Genomic DNA, 16,674 nt, shown 5'->3' with positions numbered 1-16,674 from the left:
GGGCCAGGGCTGGGTGCCAGCACGGGAGCAGGAGCAGGGCTGGGAGCCTGCTGGGGGGAGCCCCGTGGCACTGGCTGCTCCTCCAGCGCCTGCCCTGCTCCTGGACAGGCAAAACCGAGGCACAGGCTGCGCTCGCTTCGTGGTGGTGAAATCAGAGCCAGCTGCTCACCCCCCTTGCAAGCCTGAGACTTGAAGTGGGATTTCTTCTTCACAGATTGTTGGTGGTTGCATGCTCCAGCCCCCCCTTCCCCCCTGCTCTTTTGCAAGCCGAGGGTCTTTCGTAAGAGCAGGGAGGGGGAAGTTTTGCAAGCGCAGAAAACCTGCACGTGCCTTCTGAAACCAAGCCTGACCTCAGGCCCTGGGGACTGTGCCTCTTGCCTCCATCTTCCCCTTCCTGCCTGCAGAGCTGAGCCTGAAGTGTCACTCCTGCCAGCCACCCCTGCCATGAAGTTTGCTCTGGCTCAGCTGAGCTCAGGTGGGAAGGGGAACCCTGAGAGCACCACAGCTGAGAGCTGGGGTGTCATGGGGTGGTGGTTGCAACACCCCAGTGCTTTGTGCCATCTCCCTTTGCTCTACTTGGCTGGGTAGGGAGGGTGTGCTGGATGTGATGGTGCTGCTGACCCTGCTCCCTGCCTTGCAGCTGGAGCTGGGAATCTCTCCATCTTCTATGACCATGGCTCTTGCAGAGCCACCAGCCCCCTTGGGACATCTCTGGAGCTCTGTTTGGATGTGATTTGAATCAGAGCAGCAGGCTCTGGCCATGTCCATTGACATGCAGCAAACGTGGGTGCTGATAGCACCTCTCTGGTGTGAGGCTGGTCCCCCCCTGTCCCACATCCCACCAGAGAGCAGCACCAGGGAGCTGAGTGATCTGGAAGGACTCAGTTACCTAATAGGAAGGGGTGGGTGTGGGTGTGGGTGTGATAAATATGAGCAGATAATTTTACTTCAGGGTAAGTCAATAAATTACTGAAGAGCCTTTGATTGTGCTCTCAGTGGTGCATGTTGATTCAAAAACCCAAGACATTTAGCCTCAATTATGTCTATTTGTGTGTCTTTCCTGCCTCACTTCTCTGTGGTGCAGGGGAAATAACCCTGCCTTGTCTGCATTCCCACACCTCTCCCACCTCGGCCTCGCTCCAGATTTCACTCCTGTCCTGATAACCCTTCCAGTGGTGACTGGGAGAGGATCAGCTCTTGGCACGGTTCCTCTCTGGCTGTGGCCAGCTCTCTGTGCTGGCTGTGACCAGAAGGACAAGGAGCAAATGCTCCCGGTGCAATGGGGCTGGCCCAATGGGTGGGATGGTTTCGGGCTCGGCAGGGTTGTGGCTTCCCTTGCTCCCCCTCTGGCAGAGTGCAGAGCCTGTCGTGACAGGACAAGCGGTGATAGGTTTAAAATAAAAGAGGGAAGATTTAGACTAGATCTATGGAAGACATTTTTCACAGTGAGGATCCTGACCCAGGCTGCCCAGAGAGGTGGTAGATGGGATGCCCCCTCCCTGGAGCTGTTCCAGGTGGGGCTCTGAGAAACGTGCTCTAGTCACAGTTGTCCCTGGTCACTGCAGGAGGGTTGGACTGGATGACCTTTAAAGGTCCCTTCCAACCCAAGCCAGTCTGTGATTCTGTGATTCCGTGATGGGAAGCTGGCCTTGCTCCACCCTGCAGGAGTGCACACCAGGTTTTCCAGGAAGACCCTGCCCAGGCAAAGGACCCTAACGCTGCTCCCCTTTGCCTCTGCAGCCCGACCAGCATCGCTGCCCGCGGGCTGTGGCACGGCACCGCTTTGCCCTGTGCAGCCTCTCGGCAGCGTGTGCGGGGAGCGAGCCCCCGCGGGGCCGGATCGAAGTGATGCTCAGACCACACAGGTCCCTTCAGCCGCCGAGGATTCGGCTTTAAAGGCAAGTTGGCACCGGCACTGCTGCTGCTGCCCGTGCTGGGTGGCTCGGCTGGGGGACATGCAGCCACGCGAGGGAACAGCTTGCAGCGCGGGAGGGCTGCTGCTGCTGTCGCTGCTATCAAAGGAGCACAGACCGTGCCGAGGATCGGCTCTGCTCTGCCCTGCCCTGCTGCGGGGCGATGGGCACCGAGCTGCTCCTCTTTCCCAGGACTCTGCTCCTCTGCCTGTCCCCAGAGCAAGGCCAGCAGCTGGAGGAGCTGGCTCGCAGGGGCATCGCTGCTATTCCTAAATCAGGAATGCAAAGTCACATTCCAGAGTGGGAGGTCATGGTCAAAGCCCCTTTCGCGACGGATGGCAGGAGCTGTCGGGGCTGTGCGCTGAGGAACGAGCTCCTTCCACTGGGGGGACGCTTGCTTCTCTCTGGGAAATCTCAGCAGAGGGTCATTAATCAGCAGACAGGGCAGAGCTGTCTGCTCCTCCGTTGGGCATGGGTTTAGCACACGTGCTGGCGGGGGATTTGCCACTCTGCTTTACCGGGTGCTGTGGGCATCCCGGGAGAGCAGCCTGGTGCTGCTCGTAGGTGTGCAGACGAGGTATGCAATAGGAAACGGGATTGCTCTGGAAACCAGAGGACATCCTTTCTGCTCCTGGGCCGACTGCCTACATGTTTGCGAATGCAAATTTGACAGTGGCTTTTCAAGTGCAAATCTCCTGTGGAAACAAAAAGGAATCCCGAAACTGGAGCACATGTTGCACTCAATGAAGCTGTTCTTGCAACATCCACCCAGAAGCTGTGTGGAGATCCTGCTTCCCCCCCCACCTCCCCATGCCCTGAGCCTGCAGAGGTGCACCCAGCACCTTCTTTCTCTGGGCTCTGCCATCTATTTTTAGCCTGCACAGGGGAAGCTCAGGTTATCCTCCAGCTACCACCCACCCTCAGCAGACACTTCTGCTCAGCAGAGCTGACACACAACTTAGTCGAGTGTGCCTGACTGCCTGGGGCTTTGCCTCAGTGAAGGTCTTTACCTGATGAGATTAGACAGGGAAAGGGAAGGCAGTGGGATGTGGCAGGGACATGCTGCAGTGCTGCACTGGCATGAAGGGTCTGGCCCCACTTCCAGTCCCAGCCTGCAGGCAGGGAGGGAAAGGGCTGCTGGGGTGCAAGGTTTTACACTGGGGAGGCAAAATGTAATCCCTAAATCTTCCCTAAGTCCCACGTGGCTTCTCCCAGGTGCTTGTTGCACCCTAGGCAGGGTGTGAGGCTGCTTGGGAAGCAGGCCCCCCATCCCATGGGTGCCCCTGGACAGGCTCTGCTGGCTGCTGGGAGATGTCAAAAGCTGAATGCAGCAACGTGACAAGTGGAAACCTGCAATGGGTCATCAGCTCAGGGCAGCTGGGTCACGACTGGAGCAGCCCATCATGCAAACTGCCCTGGTTCAGCATGGTTTGATGCCCCCAGCACCTTCCTGCACAGCTAACCAGTGGGACACAGTGGGTTCCTGACACATCTGCAGGACAGGACCACGGATGACACAGGGCTGTGGCAACATCATCAGTCTGGAGTGTGTCCACAGCCTCAGGGCTCTCTACACCACAAGCTGTTGAGTCACTACCCAGGGCTATTTTTACCCCCTGGGGAGGGCTGGCTGGGTCATTCCCAGTTCCTAATTGCCGTGATCAGGCCTTTATAAATCTCACTCAAAAGAGGAAGTCTGGGAAATCGAAATCTCCTGCTAGCAGGCAGGCTGAGCTGCGGCCAGGCACCGGCAGCACCGTGCAGGAACCGCTCCTGCCAGAGCAGGGTGAGGGGCGACGGGAAGTGCCGAGCCCTGACTTGCTGCTGGTCAGACCTGGCATCCCCACAGGGATGTTTTGGCTGACATTTTGCTAAGGCCACCACCGGGACAGCCTTTTTCCCACCTCCTCCTCCATTCCTGGCCTCTCCCTGATTGCTTTAGTGCTCCCAAGCTCCCTGGTGTAGCCAAGCCAAGCTGAGCAGAGCCAAACCAAGCCAAGGCAGGGGAGCAGTGCTGGAAGAAAAAAGCCAGCCCCTGATCTCTTACCCAAAAGCTGCGCCACACCCAAGCATCTGAAAAGCCTTCGTTGAAGAGTTTGTTGGCTATTTCTGTCACTGCCTCTGCCCTTCCTGGCCAGGGCTCAGATAAGAAGCAGTAATGCCACACCACAGAGGATGAGATAACCGAGTCCTGGGCACGGATGGAGGAGGAACTTTGGGACATCTTGCTAGGAAGGTTTTGGAGATATTTGGGCATCACTGGACCTTGATGCTCTGTACTTTCAGGTCTGGGTCGTGGTTGGGCTCCCACGGGAGGTCCTGCTGATGCTGCTGGGAAGGAGAGATCTGCGGAGATACGCAGAGCACTGAAACATTGCCATCTGCTGACACGTCCGGGCACGCAGCTCGGACCTTGCCATGCCGCCGGTCACCATCTGCAAACGGCCCAGGCACGGGGCACCAGCTGCTGTCCTCACTAGGCTGAGGTGTCCTGGGCTGGTGGCAGGGCAGGCGTGTGGTGGGGTGGCTGTGGGAGGACCAGGTGGTCAACGCTGACATGCTGCACGCAAAGCTGTGGCCACAGGGCTGGAGGCTGAACTCCCACCACGGTGCTGTTACTGCTCACAAGCCAGGAGGCGATGGAGATTGGTCCTGCTCATCCCAGAAGAGTGAATGAACCTTTGCCCTGCTGCAAAGAGCAACTTCAAAGTGCTGGGGCAGCATCCAGCACGGCAGCCATGTGCAGACAGAGAGGGCAAGTTGTGGTAATTACAGCCTCTGATGCAAGAGCTGCAAAGCATTTGGGAAAATGCAGACTTGGCTGCAATAAAAGGTTTTGATTCCCTTCATTTCTTCTCCCCCTGAGCTCCCCCCAGTGCCCTTCAGCTACAGAGCCTGGAGATGCATGTTTTGGACTGGGTTTGCTTTGTTTCAAGTTTCCTGGGAATCTGGCACTGGTGTTACCCAGAGAAAGGGTGCTTCCAGCTTCCCAAGCACTGGGGCTTTGCCACAGTGGGGAGAGAGCTGGGAGCTCCCTGATGCTCTGGATCTGCTGCACCTGCTGAGAGCAGCCACCAGCCCCCAGGAGTAGAAATGCAAGCCCACACCTCACTGGGGACCAGCCCTGCACACCCCAGGGTGCAAACTTGTCCTTGAATGGGTGAGGGACTGCTGCACGTAGCACTGGGTGTGGGCAGCGGGGTGTGTGCTTCACCCGTCCCTGGGGATGCCAGCACCCAGCACTGGTGGCAGCAGGCAGGAGATGGGAATGATGCAGCTGCCAGTTCCTTGCAGCAGGAGCCAGTGACGTGGGCAGGCGTGTGGGGGCACGCTGGGGCTGCCTGCAGCCTCCCACTGGCACCTGTCTCGCAGCAGGATTCACCCTCGGTGCAGGCACCGTGTCGGATGGGTGCCCCGTGGCCTGTCCTCCCCACGTCCTGTCCTTTGGCCCAAGGACCAAGAGATGAGCTCAGCTGGGCTCTTCCCGTGGTTTATCCTTGCTCTAGCTTCCTCTCTCCCAGCTGGAAGATGCTGCTCCCCCAGCCCACCCCTGGTTCCCTTCCGTGCAGCCTCTCAGCTCCCCGGGGCCATGAGCAGGTGCACACCTCCCTCACTGCTTTCCCACCGCCCCTCACAGCCCCCCTGGCTGGGCTGCTGCCAGAGAGGGATGGGGTCATGCTCTCAGGGGGGTAGGATGGGCTGGGGAAGGTGTGTCAGGGCCATGAACAGCCCCAAAGGCTCCCCGAAAAGAGGCTGCTGCAGAACTGGAGGGCAGAACAGAGGCTAGGGAAGGAACTGGGGCTCCCTGCCTAAAGCAGGTGCACTGAACACCAGAGCTGAGCCTTTCTCCTGCAGGTCTTGCTGAGCTTGTCTGCAGACTGGGACCCTGCTCTAGGGCAGAAGTAACTCTGGGCATGACTCGGTGCTCAAGCTCCTCAAGCCTCAGGGGTACTGGGCTATGTCTTCCTCATCTGCTATCCTACAAGGGAACCCCCTTTGCAGAGGGACCTTTGCCCTGTGCCAGGTTGGGCACTTGTGGTATCTCTGGACATGAGGACTGGGAGATGGCTACAGGAGTCTCTTCTAAGCCATGACCACCTTGGTGGGGGGGACACACCTCCAAACCTGTGACCACCTCAGGGCTCTCTGCAAAGCCATGACAGGATACATCTCCCTGCTCTGGGCTCAGCGTGGTGGTGAGGAAGGGCAGGACAGTGCTGCCTCTGCTGGATTTGCCCTTCCCTGCGATGGTGCCTGGGCAGCAGCATCCCCCTGGGCCCATGCAGGACGTGGTGCTGCTGCAGGGGGTGCAGAGAAGCCATTCCAGGCTGGGAGCTACCCCAGCCGGGTGGAGCGTCCTGGGGGCACAGGCAAACCCAGGCACGTCCCGAGCGAAGCAGCACATTTCCCTTTCTCGGCTTGGCTGGTGACCTGGCAGCCAAGGCAGCATTTCACTCCTGTGTCAACATTTGGAAGAAAGGGGGGGGGGTGGTGGTGGAAATAGTCATTTCTGTCAACCCCTGGGAATGTGGATGCCCCGAAAACAAACAGAAGCTCTGTTTCTCCAGTGAAAGGCCGTTGTAAATCTGGTGGGCTGCCAAAAAGTGATAAAAATGATTGCTGTTCCGGCCCCAGAGAAGAGTTCTGTTGGAAATGTCACATCCCCCTCTCCATGCAGCCTCCCCCCAAATCTCAGTTTTATGAAAACACCGTTTTTTATCAGGAGGCTGGCAGGCAGATGTCTGGCCCAGGCTCCCGTGGAGCTCCAGATGCACCCAAACTGCCATTTCCATCCGGATTTGTGTCATCTGTTGACTGGCAGCTGTCAGTCACCTCGGGCAGGGGCTCAGTGTGCTCTGGAGATCCAACTCCTCCCTGCCCTGAGCTTCTCTGATGGCTTTAGTAAGAGTGTTCCCTAGGGAAGGGTCACCCCATACCATTCCTAGGTACCCCCTCCCACACAGTGGGAGGACACAGTCTCAGGCTGCGCCAGGGGAGGTTTAGGCTGGAGGTTAGGAGGAAGTTTTACACAGAGAGAGTGACTGCCCATTGGAATGGGCTGCCCAGGGAGGTGGTGGAGTCACCATCACTGGAGGTGTTCAGGAGGAGACTTGATAGGGTGCTTGGTTGCATGGTTTAGTTGGTTGGGTGGTGTTGGATGATAGGTTGGACACGATGATCTTGAAGGTCTCTTCCAACCTGGTCTATTCTATTCTATTCTATTCTATTCTATTCTATTCTATTCTATTCTCCCTGGAGGTGTTCAAGACCAGGTTGGACAAAGCCTTGGGCAACCTGCTCTAGTGGAAAATATCCCTACCCATGGCAGGGGGGTTGGGACTAGATGACCTTTAGTGTCTCTCCCAACCCAACCCATTCTCTGATTCTATGGACAAGACCATTCCTCACCTTGCAGCAATGTGCTCAGTGCCCAGCACAAAGTGGGTGTGGAATGGGCAGCGTGGCCCTGCTGGGAGCTTGGACCAGGAGTGTGGCTTTGCTGGGATGAAGCATGGCTGATTCCTAGGACAAAGCCACCGGTCCTGGCCAGCACAGCAGCTGCCTGCTGGCTGTGATCCCCAGCCCTGGAGAGCACAGGAGGAGGATGCTCTCCATCTGTGCTTACAGGGCTTTCTAAAGGGCACAGGGAAGAGAAAGTGGTTGTGTCACTGGCACTGAGAGCTGGACCTGTCAGGGCTCATCCCCTGTTTGTTTCTGAACAGTGGCAGGGTTCCAGTCAGTTGTTTTCCTGGTGTAATATTAAACTCCCAACCTTTTGTTCCAAGGCATCGCTCTGGCTCAGGTACCTCAGCCCCACTGCTACACTGCTCCCTCTTTCAGCTGGGGCAGCATCCAGCCCTTTTCAGAGGGGCAGGGCAGGGGCAGGGGATGGCTTGGTGGGATGTGAATGCATGAGGGCAGCTCTCAGTGTCCCCTCTGCTCGTCCTGGCATGGCTCACTGGGGCTTTCCGGGTGAATTCATGAGTCAGGTGCTACCTGATGGACGCCCTAGCCCCAGGCTGGTGCCATGGTGGCAGGGACAGAGGGTCCTGCCAAGGCCTCCAGCACTGCTGGCATCCCTCACTCACAAGGAAGGCATGGACAGGCTGCTGCACTCATGTACCTGCAGAGCAGTCCTCTGAAAGCCACAGAACCATGGAATTGTTTGGATTCATAGATTCATACATTGGTTTGGTTTGGAAGGGACTTTAAAGATCATCTAGTTCCATCCCCTCTGCCATGGACAGGGACACTTCCACTAGCCCAGGTTGCTCAAGGCTTCATCCAACCTGGCCTTGAACACCTCCAGGAAGGAGATACCCACAACCTCCCTGGGCAGCCTGTTCCTATGTCTCACCACCCTCACTGTAAAGCATTTCTTCCTAATCTCCAGTCTAAATCTACCCTCCTTAAGCTCATCAAATCCAACCATTAGCCTAACACTGCCAAGTCCACCACTAAACTCATGTGGTTTAAAGGCTGGGTATGAACATTTCCTCTGCTACAGCCCTGTTGTGGGTCTTCACAGTATTGCATCCTCTTGGCCTCTTCTCCCAGGCACCTAATAACAGGAGAAGAGGTAATGGCCTCAAGCTGCACCAGGCAAGGTTTAGATTGGATACAAGGAAGAATTTCTTCACTGAAAGAGTGGTCAGGCATTAAGACAGGCTGCCCAAGGAGGTGGTAGAATCACCATCCCTGGAGGTGCTGAAAAAATGAGTAGATGTTGTGCTTCAGGACACAGTCCAGTGGTCATGGAGGTGTTGGGTAGAAGGCTGAACTTGATCTTTTACAACATTAATGATTCTTTGATCCCTTATGGACAGCTTTTGGACCTGCAAGGAGACAACTCAAGGGCTGGAGAGGGACCAAAGCAGAGCTGAAGCATGGCCATGCAGATGCTTGGGGGCACTGGAAGGGACTGTCCTGCTCTGGCTGTACTTTGAACCTCACCTCTGGGCAGAATCCATCTATATAGGCTCCCCTCCCTCATCAGCACACCGACAGCCCCCATCCCTCAAGGCTTTGGGGAGGACAAGAGGAAAAGCCTGAGCTGGGCTGAGCAGCTGGGGTGAGCTCAGGGCCGTGGCGATGCACAGCCCCAGTGCCTGGGGGCAGCTGAGTGCTGCTGGCTGCGAGGACGTGCCCGGGCACGGCCGCTCCCCCGCGCCGCCGCTCTGCAGGCTGAGAAATCCCACGGTGGGGAGCCTCCTTCCACACGGGGAGCCGCGGGAGGGGAGCTGGCAGGTGGAGCGCCCGGGGGCACAGTTCCTGATCAAAACCCCACACGTGTCCCGGCCCCGATAAGGAGGCGAGAGCCAGCCTCCAGGACCTGAGCGGAAAGGCTTTTGCCGGGAGAGCTGGAGGCGAGCCGCTCGTGCCCTGCTCCCAAGCTGGGCCCTGGCTGCTGCTGCACACCCAGGCAGAAATCACCACAGGGACCACGGCCAGGTTCCCAATTAATCGACAGAGCAGCCCGTTTTCGGGGTGGGTTTACCTCCCCCTGCTCAGGAGCATCTGTGCGTGGTGGGGAAGGGCAGCCCGGGGCACTGCTGGGCTTGGGGCTGAAGGCTCTGCTTGCCCCCAGCCACTGCTCTGCAGGGACGTTGGTTGTGAAGCAGGCTGTGCCCTTGCTGCTCAGTCCCTGCTGTCTGTGGCTCAGCCACATCTCCATGTAGGAAAAACTCCCTTGTTGTGGCTGCAGCCTCACGTGGGGAAGGCACAAAGGCTGGGGAAGGAGCAGACCTCCCTCCAGACAGCTACATCCTCTCCTGCCCCGTGTCCCAGTGGATGTGCTGACGAGATGCTCCAGCATGTCCAGGATCTGGATGTGGAGCCTGCATCCTTCTGGAGCATGTGTCTTTAAGCATCTCTCCCTTCTTAAACTTTGGGTGGTGATGATCAGGCAGGCTGGTCATGGAGAGCAGGAGAGTGGCTGCTTTTGGGGGGCCTGGGACCTGATGCCCATTGGGAAATGGCAACAAGCAATTGCTGGGAGCCTGGCCCTACTTCTCCTGCAAGCAGGATGGGTCATTTCACACTGTCAAAGGACCTCCCTGCCCAGGGACGTGGTGGAGTCACCATCACTGGAGGTGTTTAGGAAGAGCCTGGATGGGGCACTTGGTGCCATGGTTTAGTTGATTGGTTGGTGTTGGGTGATAGGTTGGACTCGATGATCTCAAAGGTCTTTTCCAAACTGGTTAATTCTATTCTATTCTATTCTATTCTATTCTATTCTATTCTATTCTATTCTATTCTATTCTATTCTATTCTATTCTATTCTATTCTATTCTATTCCATTCCATTCCATTCCATTCCATTCTATTCCATTCTACTCTATTCCATTCCTGTTCTCTCACTGCTGCCCTGCTGACACCACACCATGCTCCAGGAGCACAGGGAGAGAGCTGGGCTCCTTTGGCCATTACTTTAATGATAATTAGGCTGAATTATTCTAGACAACCTCAAGAGCTGCAGTACTGAATAGCAGGCAGGGAGCTTCTCCATGGAGCTGAGTTTGCTTGTTGTGTTTATTTCATCTCCTGAGGGATCTGGAGGGGCACAGGGGGCTCGCTGGGGACCTGCCCCAGAGCTCCTGCCTGCACCAAATCCCCTGCACAGAGGCAGCATCTCTGGAGCATGCAGTGGCTGATATCTGCAGCAGGGAGCTGGCTTATGCCCGGACATGTCCCACAACCTGCTAGGAGATGAGGGCTGTGCTCCCCAGGCTGCTTTCTGTCTTCATAGCGGAATGGAAGCAGTGCTGGTGAAAGGAGCTGGATGTGGTGTCCTAGAGCATCTTGAGAAGAGTTTGGGTCTCCCCATCCAGCTGTGAGATATCATCCCCCCTTGGTTCAATCTCTCAGCCAGCACTAGAGCTGCCATAAATGCAGACAGCCAAAGAGGTGGGGAGCTGAGGCCACCCTGGGACCTTCTGATCTCCACAGCATCATTACCTGGAGCTGAGTGGAAAGGTTGTTTCGCTGCCTAAGAAGCAACAAGTTGTTTCTGCTGCTTCTTTCAGCAGAATCCTCTCACACAGAATCACAGAATCCATAAGGTTGGAAATGACCTCAAAGATCATCAAGTCCAGCCTGTCACCCAACACCTCATGACTACTAGACCATGGCTCCAAGTGCCACATCCAATCCCCTCTTGAACACCTCCAGGGATGGTGACTCCACCACCTCCCTGGGCAGCACATTCCAAAGGCTAACAACTCTCTCTGTGAAGAACTTTCTCCTCACCTCCAGCCTAAACTTCCCCTGGTGCAGCTTGAGACTGTGTCCTCTTGTTCTGGTGCTGGTTGCCTGGGAGAAGAGACCAACTCCCTCCTGGCTACAACCTCCCTTCATGTACATGGCTGGTCCCCAGAGCTGTCTGCACCGTGGGCAGGGAGGTGGCAGCTCCCTGCTCTCTGCAGGTCTCTGCCCCAAGTGTTTCTGGCCGTGGAGGTGGTAGAGAGCCGTGCGTGACTTGGGCTTTGCTTGGTTTACTTTCAGACTTGCTAGTTTGGAGGGTCCATCCCGAGAGCCTGTGGGCTCAACCAGGCTGGTCCTGGGGTGGGGAAGGGGGCCAAGGCTGCGGAGCTGTGTGTCAAGGCTGCGGAGCTGCGTGGAGCTCCGCGTGGTCTCAGCGGGTGCCTGCAGCCAGCCGTCGGCGCGAGAAGTCGGGGTGCAGCCTGGCACCCGGCGTGTCGCTGGGTGCCCGTGGGCAGCGCTGTGCCGAACACGTGCGTGGCAAGCCCAAACCTAGGAAGCTGCCACGTGGAGAGGGATGGAGGAACCCAAAAATCCCAACTCCACCATAAAAATATCAATCATCTCCAAACATCCGTGCGGCGCTGAGCCTTCCCTCTCCGCCTGGTATTTTCTCACGCTCCGAAGCTGGCAGCAGGCACCGGGAAGCGGTGTTGGGACTTGTCCTGCCGTCCCATCAAGGCAGTTTATCTCCAGCATCAAGCCCCAGAGCTGGAAGAGCTGCAAGTAGGGGCAGGGCACGCTCCTGCTTGCCGCTTTCCCTTGCGTCACTTCGGCACAGAATGAGTGAATAAGCGAACGCCCGAGGGCCGTATCCCACACACAGCACCCTGCCTGGTCCTGCAAAGCACGGCGTCCTCCCGACGGCCCGGTGCTGCGCCGCTGATTGATAGGACACAGGGACCCTAATGATCCCCCCGAGCGTCACTGGCAGCCCTCCCTTGCTCTCCCTTCCCAACAGCCTGCAAGGAACCAGTGTGTGAGTGCTCTGCACCCCTCCTGAAAGTCATAATGCTGCACAGCCAGGCTGACCCCTGGTGTGACCCTTGCGCTCTGATGGGGATGGAGAAGCTGGTTGGGAGCCACCTCCAGAGCAGAACACGGCCCAGGCCGAATGCTCACAGTGGGAGACTGGGACAGGAGGGAATGGTGACACTGGCCAGGTAGGGGATGATGAGGCACCTGTTCTTAGCATGGATGGCACAGCCCTCAACCTGGTGTGCTCAGTGTGGGATCCTGCTTGGAGGGAGCCTGGTTAATTAATGTAATTATGAGGCAGGCTGCTCCCTTGCCCCTCCCTTGCTGGCTCCTGCATGAACCAATGAGTTTGAAAACTCAGCCAGCCTGCTCCACACCCTCCACTGAGTTCCCAGCTGCAGCCACTGATGGCTTTGAACACAAACAACTGAGATTCCTCCCCCAAGCCCTGGCCAGTGCTAGCCTGCAGAGCCCTTCTCCTCCTCAGGGCTCCTCACTTGCACCAGGGCTTGGCCACCATGGCACAGCATGGCTTGGTCAGCTGTGTGGCACCACATGGCATGGCACTGCTTGATGTGGGACAGCTTAGCACCGTGTGCTGTGTCATGACATGGCATATCATGGGATGGCATGGAGTGGCATGGCATCACCCAGCCTCAGACTGGGGAAGGGGCAGTGCAGCCCTGGGGAGGGCGATGCCTTGGGCTCCTCCATCACAACCCAGACAGGCACTTGCTGTCCATTGCTGGATCTCTGCCTGGGCTGTGTTGCCACCAGAAGTTAGTAGAGATCACAGCACTAGGACCACAAGTCCTGTGAACCTTATCCTTCCCACCCCTTGCTATGCCCAAGCCAAGCAGATGTCCCATCCCTCAGTTCCCAGGGAAGCTTGTGTCTCCATCCTGGGGCCTGGAAGCTTCATGGCAAGGGGTGCCTGCCAGATGGATCTGATCCTCCTTTTCATGGAGAATCTGGCCCTGGTTGCTGGCCAAGAGCATGCTCTTATCAATAGGGGAAGCAAAAGTTCAGCAAAGCATTATGTGATGCCATGGTGATTCCTGATGCAGCTGCACAGCCATGGGCACAGGGGTGGCTGCTGGTGGCCCCTGGGAGGGCAGAGCTGCCATGAGCCCCACGGGACTGCAGTGCTACACTGTATGGCAGCTGGCACAGATGGAGCTGGGTCTCAGCTGGGGGTCATGGCATGAAGGAGGGCCATGAGCAGCACAGGCAAGACAGGAAACCAGTCTGGTTTCCTACACACTGATCACTCAGAGGGCTTCTTGTGTGTGTGTGCTCTGCTGTTCAATAAGAAGGCTGAGCTCCCCACAGCCTCTTTCTCTGAGGTGACACCACCACTGACACCAACAGAGCCTCTTTGACCTCTAATTCCACCACCTACGCACTCAAAACTTGCTGGCAGCCAACAGCTTTGAGATTGTTCCCCCTGGCTCAGAGGAGGCTGGATGTGGCCCCTTGTGCTCCTGCACAGATGGAGCTGTGCTGGCCACAAAGCAGTGGCAGCTCCAGGGCTGGTGGTGTGGCCAAGGGAAGGCAGGAGGAGGCTTGTTTGGCTTGTGCAAACCCCACACGGGCAGAGAAAGCTTCTCTTTGCAAAGCCACACATTCAAATGTGTTCTTTTGGGACCAGCAAACCCAATTTTGAGTTAATTAAACAAAAACCCAGCCAACAACCAAACAAGCCAGCAAGCCCACATTTGAGGAGCACTGCAAGGTGAGGAGCTCTTGTTAATTTGGGGAGAATTTAGCAAAGGCACCTTGCCAGGCTGGACAGATGGGCAGAGTCCAAGGGCAGGAGATTGAACACATCCAAGTGCCAGGTTCTACACAGTGGCCACAGCAACCCCATGCAGTGCTACAGGCTGGGGTCAGAGTGGCTGGAGAGCAGCCAGGCAGAGAGGGACCTGGGGGTACTGGTTGATAGCAGGCTGAACATGAACCAGCAGTGTGCCCAGGTGGCCAAGAAGGCCAGTGGCATCCTGGCCTGCATCAGGAACAGTGTGGCCAGCAGGAGCAGGGAGGTCATTCTGCTCTGTACCCAGCATTGGTTAGGCCACACTTTGAGTCCTGTCTCCAGTTCTGGGCTCCTCAGGTTAGGAAAGATGTTGAGATGCTGGAAGGTGTCCAGAGAAGGGCAACAAAGCTGGGGAGGGGTCTGGAGCACAGCCCTGGGAGGAGAGGCTGAGGGAGCTGGGGTTGCTTAGCCTGCAGAAGAGGAGGCTCAGGGGAGACCTTCTTGCTCTCTCCAACTCCCTGAAGGGAGGTTGTAGCCAGGTGGGGGTTGGTCTCTTCTCCCAGGCAAGCAGCACCAGAACAAGAAGACACAGTCTCAAGCTGTGCCAGGGGAGGTTTAGGCTGGAGGTGAGGAAGAAGTTCTTCATAGAAAGAGAGACTGGCCTTTGGGTTGTGCTGCCCAGGGAGGTGGTGGAGTCCCCATCCCTGGAGGTGTTTAGGAAGAGACTTGATGGGGTGCTTGGTGCCATGGTTGAGTTGATTAGATGGTGCTGGGTGATAGGTTGGACTGGATGATCTCAAAGGTCTCTTCCAGCCTGGTTAATTCTATTCTAATTGAGAAGCCACAGATGGCTGGTGCTGAAAGTGTTAAAAGCAAACACGCAGAGTATTTGTCTTTGGCCAGCCAAGTACTTGTTTTACTAAGAGGGAAAAAACAACAACAACAGATCTATTTCCAAATCACCACAATCCTTTTGCTCCCCCGGGTCTGGATGTCCCTCTGGGTTAGCTCCGGGATGGGTTTTCCCACCCTTGGAAACAACTTAGCTCTCTCCAAAAATATTTCTAAGCACTAAAAATAAAGAAAAAAAAATAAAAGGCAAAGCTGCAAAAGTTTGGTGACTGCACCGATGTCCTGTTTCGGTCATTTCCTGGCTCGCCAGGGTGGGAGTTTGTGTGAGCAGCATCCCATCAGCACAGGGCAGATCGCAGGGCTGCGCTGGGAAGTGAGGCTGGCTCAGGGCTAGCCCAGCATCCACTCTCTGTGTTGGCCACCTTGCCTCGGGGGCTGCTGGATACGGGGAGCTGGGCTGCGATGGGCAGGAAGAAGGAAACGAAAAAGCCAAACCAAACCAAAAAATACCCACCCCAAAGCGAGCTGTTTTGATGGCAAGGAATCAAATGTCCCTCTGCACCCTGACCTTCATTGTGTGGGGAAGGAGGGAGCCACTGAGAAAACGTGATAAGGATTGCCAGAGGCGCCCGGGCTTGACACCGACGCTGGGTTCCAGCCACGCGTGCCAGGCTGTGCGGTGAGCTTGCCGGTGCTCAGCAGCAGGGGACACGGAGTTCCGGGTGCTGCGGCAGCGCTGGAGCCAGCAGGACTGCCCCAGCGAGAGGGGCTGGAGGAGGAGGGAAAGCTCCCGACCGCCTGGTGCCCCCAGAAGCAGGGGTGGAACCAAAAGAAAACAGACCTCGCTGGAGGAGTCAGGACTGGAGAGCTGGGGGATAAAGATGCTGCTGGATGGAGCTGCTCCGGGGGGAGTCTGTAGTGGTTTTTCCCTGTCCCCAAAATGGGGGTGCCTGTGCAGGACAGGGCGGGAAATTACGGCTTCTCTCACTTGGGACCTTGCCTCATCTCTGGCCCACAGGGTGCAGTGCCAGCCCGGGGAGGTCAGACCCACTCACAGCACTGCGGCAGGCAGGGAGTGGGGGGCACCAGGAGCCTTTACTCTCCCCCCCACCCCCGAGCACTGGGGAGGCTTGGGGGGACAGCATGCTGTGCCACCTCCTGCTCCAGCACGACAAACGGCGCAATTAGGACCGAGAGCTTAACTGAGTGTGCTAATTTGACATCTGGAGATCTGATCAGGCTACAGAAACTGTTTACATTCACCTTCCACCGGGTTCGGTTTGCGGTAGCAGCCCGACAGAAGGCGATGCTGCTGCGGCTCTCCTTCTTCCCAGCGGGTTGTGGGGGGGGTTTCCTATGAGAAAAGCAGCGATAAAGCTGAGCCCTGGCGCAGCCCATCCAGACCTCCTCACCTCGATTGGTGTGTTTTGTTGTCCTTTATTTTTTTCTTCCAAACTATGTTTAGCCTTTACCTCCTCGCCAATAAAAAGGAGCAATTGAAAACTTTTCGCAATAAACCAATTCAAACAGAAGTCAGCCTCCAGCTCTGCACCGAGGGGGAGAGGGCTCCTGCTATTTGCTTAATTACAGGCTTTTGTTTGTCGAGCACTTGCGGGGTGAATTGTTTGCAAATAACAGGAGTTTATTCATGCTCGGAGCCCTGAGCTCTGAGATTAGCGCTGGGCTGGGAGATAGGAAGCTGAAGGGTGCTTAGGGCTGTGGGTGACCTCTGGAAAGTCCCTGCTGTCTGGTCCTGGAGGGCTTCGAGGGACCTGGGGTCAGGGTGCTGGCGGTTCCATGGGGGACCTGAGCACAGAGGGCTGCAGGGATGTGATGCTGTTTTGTTGGAGGTTGGTGTCTTGTGCAGCTTCAGTCTTAATCATCTGCAGTTTATCCTTTTATAAATTGCAGATAA

This window comes from Dryobates pubescens, chromosome 29, assembly GCF_014839835.1.
Source record: "Dryobates pubescens isolate bDryPub1 chromosome 29, bDryPub1.pri, whole genome shotgun sequence".
In the NCBI taxonomy this organism is placed as follows: Eukaryota; Metazoa; Chordata; class Aves; order Piciformes; family Picidae; genus Dryobates; species Dryobates pubescens.
The sequence above is the reverse complement of the archived record's forward strand: the minus strand, read 5'-3'. Positions refer to the sequence as shown.